Source organism: Dipteris shenzhenensis, chromosome 5 (genome assembly GCF_047967505.1).
Source record: "Dipteris shenzhenensis isolate YYH24624 ecotype China chromosome 5, Dip_SZ_1.0, whole genome shotgun sequence".
Taxonomy (NCBI): domain Eukaryota; kingdom Viridiplantae; phylum Streptophyta; class Polypodiopsida; order Gleicheniales; family Dipteridaceae; genus Dipteris; species Dipteris shenzhenensis.
In genome coordinates, this window is record NC_141600.1 from 17,919,517 (window position 1) to 17,925,661 (window position 6,145).

Sequence of the window (6,145 nt, forward strand, 5' to 3'; positions counted from 1 at the left end):
AAATGGGTTGAAGCTAAAGCAATCAGAAAGGCAGATGCCAGAAGCACAGCAAGATTCTTATACGAAAATGTGATCACCCAATTCGGATTCCCCATTGAAATTATGCCAGATAGAGGCACACATTTGGTCAATGAGGTAATCCAAGAACTCTTGTCTGGCTTCATGGTAATCCATAGAAAAAGCACACCCTACTACCCCCAAGGGAATGGACTAGCAGAATCCACCAACAAAATTATATGCGTTATCCTCACCAAGGTAGTAGAACCACAACATTCTGATTGGGCAAAGAAACTGAATGCTGCCTTATGGGCATACAGAACCACATTCAAGGTCAGTACAAGGAACACACCTTTTCAATTGGTGTGCAGCCTTGAAGCTGTGGTCCCACTCGAATTTGTAATCCCAAGTCTACGCATCACAGTACAGGAATGCCTGGGAGACCATGAATCCTTGAAAGAAAGGCTCTATCAATTGGAGAAGCATACAGAGACAAGACTAGTAGCCTACCATGCCATGACAACAGAAAAACGCAGAAGAAAGGCATGGTTTGACAAAAATCTGAAAGCTAAAGACATCAAAGAAGGCGACTTAGTCCTGTTATACAATGCCAAAGTATACAAGGGAAAACTGAAGTATCTAGGTCAAGGACCATACCGAGTACAAAAGATGAATCCCATTGGAGCTGTGCTACTAGAAACATTGGATGGAGTCCAATTCAACACAACAATAAATGGGAGCCGTGACTGAAGTGCTACTACATCAACATGCAAGCCATCCAAAACAAAAATGATGATTTGGGAAACCAAGTCTTCCTTAGTTAGGATTAGATTGTATCACGAGCACTCACTTGCATATGTATATCTTTGCAATATAGGTAGCATCAATCAATTTTACCTAGGGCTCAGAAGTGATGAATGAGTCCTAGCTGCCCTATGAAAATCCCAGCAAAAAAGCATATAGTTAGTCCCTACCTAGCTACTAGGTCACGTGCACTCACACGCTTTCACTTAGACACATAGATGATTGCATGAACAATTGTACCACACACTTTCATTCCACACTCTCAAAGCATGTATAAAAATAAGATCTCTCTCTCTCACACACACACAGAAAGGTCATACCGGCATGCCAATCAATTTAATGATCAATGGTACACTACATGCACATGGATGCAGGTTCAGAAAAGATGCCGCTACTAAAAAGGATGCGTAGAAAGAGCCCACCGCCTCAACCACGGGACCCCCTCCAGAGTTTGCAGCCATCTACATCCTCTCAACCACGAAGACCACAGGCATTCGTGGTCCAAAGCAATAGCTTCGAAGAAGATTCAGCGCATGACCAAGTAGAACAAATGTCACCCCAGTCACAACCGGCCTACATAGCCATTGACAAGGCCCAATCACTAGAACTTGTCTCGCCACCCACATCGACTTATGCTCTTTCCAAGGAAGCAACATCTTACTTAGAGCAACGGGGTCAAGGCAGTTTGCATGAGAGCCTCAAATCCTTGGAGGACAGTCCTACCCTGACCACCTAAGGACTTTCTCCATTCTTACTACTCCAGTAATGCAAAGGATGGCAAGTACGGTACAATCACTGTACAGCAGAGCACACTTAACATTATCATCGATGGTACAGTCATTCAAAGGGCTTTATCACTTCCAAAACAAGGTGGCAAATACCCCCCAAATACCCTAAACAGCCTGCTGATGCAAAGTTTATTGAAGTACAGTCTCTCCTCACCAAGGGCACACTGATCCATAGAGATGGCATATTGCTTCACACAATCCTTGACCATCGCCTCAAGGAAGTAGCACAATTCCTATCCACAATCCTAGGGGTTAAGTGTGGCAAAGATCGCTCCCTTCCACTCTGCACATTTGTTTTGCTGAGTAGGAAGCTAAAACAAGATTGGGTCCAGCACTTTGTCATCTTCTTTACCAAGAAACTCGATGGTTCTTCAGGCCAAAAATGTAAAATTCCCTACTTATTGTCTATAATCATCAAAAAAGAACTACAAGAAAGAGAAATGACTCTACCCCAGTCACCAAAACCAATTGAGGAGTTGGACATGCCCTTCTCACCAGTATGGGAGCCATCACCAACTTCAACTATCACATTGATAAGTACAGATGCCTTAGCAGAAATACCTATTCTGGAGGTTGGGATTGAAGAATTGTCCCACGAGATGCTACAGCTCAGTGCACAACTGCAACCAATAAGTCTCTACCAACAGCAACAACCAGAGCTCGAGACAAGATCGGCACCCGAACCTGAGGAAAGATCAACACTAGAGCCTGAGACTACATCAGCACTCAAACCGCCCATTGATGCCATGCCAATCAAAGAGCCACAAGGGGAGCTAGTGCCAGATCAGCAGTATGACTATTGTACACAAGGGACTGAAATGCCATTGGAACAACCTGCCCCAAGTACTACAGAATCATCGGGATGGCTACATGGGCACCACTTGTATCAGCAATATCACCAGACCTCATCACTGTCTATCATTCTCCAACATCAAGCTAGCCAAATGATCCAAATGCCAAGAACTATTCACTAGCTTGGCCAAGGAAGAATATGCAAGAGAATTGGAAAGGCAAACTGCATCAAAAATCAAAGAACAATTCTAGGCAATCACCATAGAGGTCAAGGCACTTTGGGCACAGATAGATGAGAAGGAGGTAGAAGAAGTGTGCATGAACCAAGCTTTCCAAGCTTAAGAGAAGGCAGTAAGGGATGTGACCTCCAACCTCCACCAAAGTCAAACACAGTTGACTATGACAGTAGAAGCAACGGCAATCCTACAAACCTACTATAACTCCTTAACATCTGCACATGTGCAACAGACGGAGGTAGTGGCACAAGCTCAACTCACTCTAATTCACAGAGAAGAAGAGCTCTAGGATTGCAAAGACAAGCTTGAAGACATGAAACAATCTTTGGCAGTATGTGCCTTCAGCATTGATGAGCTTACAAGGGAATGCAGAATCTTAAAAGACCAACTTGCTACCGTTCAAGAGGCCAGTACTTCACAAGCACAAGTCTTGGACCAATGGTCCAATACCACTGAAGACATTCCTCAACAGGCAAAGGTCACCTTGCAAATGAGAAAGCTTAAGGAGGCATACACAACTATCTACCATCAATACAAAGAAAAAATGAATGAGATGCACTCCCAAAAAATAATCATCTCCAAGCTTGAACTCCAATTGCTAGTGCACAACAATGAGGCATTGGAATACAACACCAATGATGCCCCACTACAATGCACAACAATGGTGTACTAAAAGCTTGTGGCTGCTCTACAAAAGATCACCTCAATGCATGCGTGTTTATCCAATGGAAGCAACTCCAAATCAGGATCATATCTACTCATCCAACAATCAACTGGGAACATTCCATCGGGACTAAAACCCTATGCATAATTTGCCAAGACTTGTCTGAAGATGAGAAAAATATCTTATGCCTATCTATACATGCCGGGTTTATAACACTCAGGATGGATGCTTTCATTGCATATGTATGCCTCATGGGTAGTACTCCCCTCAAGGTTATTGCAGGTTTGTTTCCATTGCTACAAAGGCCATCCCTATTATTTTCAAGGCACGCCATAACCGACATCCCACCATGCAGCTAATCATCCCATCGCACCAGCAAAAGGAAGTGTCGGAAGATGACAAGGCCTATCTCACATCCGACTTCTCGTATCTAACCACTCTTTCAGCCAACATCATAACCTCACTTATCCTTGCTGCTACCACCCTCTAACCTTCCCCGAGCTCCATCCTAACATCTATTCCCTCCATCGTCTCTTTGTTCATGCCTCTCACCATTTTCAACTAACCCAACAATCATAAACTTACGAGCCCCTCACACCTAGCTTTTTCCCCTCCCTTGCTAATCCTACCCTTGAGGATTACCAAGCTGCTCAAACCATTTGCCTAGCTCTTCCCTCGCTCTTTCCCCCCTCCCCTCTACTCCCCCTTCTGCCACCATCACTGTGCCATATTTCTCCCCAATGTCCCCCGATTCTCTCCCTGCCCCATCATCACCTCCAACCATTCTGGTGCTTCCATCAGCAGAAAATGACAGAGTATTTGATTTTGAATATTAGGATCTGGATAATCCAACCTATACGCCCATGCCAAGTTCCAATGATGGGTATAATTTTGATGAGATACGACTTCCCAGTAACCCCATCAAGGAGTTTTGGAGCAAATATCCTAATATGAAAACTCGAGGTGGATGGACACTGGACAACTTTCCTACCAACCTTCGTCAGTGTCAAATTAGTGAAGGTTGGATTAGCAAATTGGATCCACAACCTGATTGGTGCCTCTTTTCCTCTCTTTTCTCCTCTCTTTATCCCCCCTCTTTTTCTCTCTTTTCCCTCCCTCTTTTTGTTTGGTCTTTGATGAAGTGCTACGCTCTCATTTGTCATCTTTCTTCTTCTTTTTGTCATTCACTTCTTTCTGCTTTTGCTTCTTACTCCAAGGAGCTTCCTTTGGTGTGTGGCCTTCCTCTTAGATGTAGCTCAACATACAGTCAATAGAATCCTCCAGGATTTTGCAATCTGTCTTGTCCAACTTGGAATAATCCTCATCTCCGGCATGTATGGAGGGACACAAATGTGCCCCAGGGAGTGATGGTACATCTATCTCCATTATATCTTAATACTGACGGTATAGCTCCTCCAAGTATGCTATCAGAGCTTCTTCACTATGGGCCATTGGGAGTAGCAGAGAGAAGGGAGCGACAAGAAGGAAGTGACAAGAGAGTAACAAGAGAGCGACGAGGAGTAGTATAGTGGAAGGATTGGAAGGAGGGGAACGATGAGAAGGGAACAACAAGAGAGCAATGAGAAGGGCACATGCAATAGACCGGAAGGGAATGGCAAGAGATATAGTACAGGAGTGGTGTGAGACAAAGAAGAGAGGAGGGGAGACTTTAAAGATTGAGGGAGGATGAAGTGGAGAAGAGAAAAGCAAAGAATCAAGTGCACAAAAGCTGAGGAGGATAAAGAGGAATAAAGTGATTGGGGATGTGATTTGCAAAGATTGTGGAATAAAGGAGAGCGGATGCAATAAAGTTTTCTAGAATTATCATTTCATAATATATTGGCTTGTGCGATATATATTGGCTTGTTGGTCCCCTTAATTTTTTTTATAGAAGTGTGTGAATGTAGCTTGTTTGTACTAGCTTGTTTGTACTCTGAATTCTTTTGCAGATCTTGAATGAGTGCCTTGATATGATTTATATGCCCGTATTTGGTTGCTTTTTTCAAACAGATTATAAATGGAATGCCCTCCTCCCCAACAGTCTTTCATAAATCCCAACCCGCTTCCCCATGTTGCCACCAATCGGCACATGGATACTCTGCTATCACATGTAGCAGAAAAAATTACACATGATCCAGATTGGGTCAAAGTGCAAGTGCGTAGGTGGGGTCTAGACCGATCATCATGGGAGCAGCATTACCTAAGGGTTGCACAAACCAACCTATGGGATCTTCACAAGCTTTGGAGAGACCGCTTCGAGCTAGAAATTAACAAGGAGGAGACAGTCAAAGACATCATGAATTGTGTACACATCTTCTTGGACCACAGGTACATCATCCAAGAAGAGTTTCAATATATATTAGAAGACGTGCAAGAGGAGGTCTTGAGTGACCCATCTATCCATGAGGAGGACAATACGAGTGATAGCAGAGCAATAGACCTCCTCCTCTCTTTACCATATGCATGAAAATGTCTCTTTTGGAGAATTTGTTTTTATAGGAATACTCTTTTTGCAAGAATTTTTGTATATGAACACTCTTTTGGAGATAAATTTTGTACCACACCCATGTCCTAGGAAAAGAGATGTTGACAAAGTTGAATTGTTTGGTTTTATTCCATTCATCCTGTAGCCCAATTTAAGCTATGGCTCATGCACCAATGTGGAGATTGTAAGGGACATTTCCCCAATATTATAGTAGATGTAGGAACTCACTCCATCCTTAGGTAAGCTGATTGCAACAATGAAGGGAGGTTCAGAGGTAGCTCAAGAAGTAGCACTCAATATTTTGTCTTCTCAGGCAAGCTTGGGGTGCAGGGACCATACGAGAGCCAGTAGTAGGGAAATCTCAATCAATGAGGCGTTG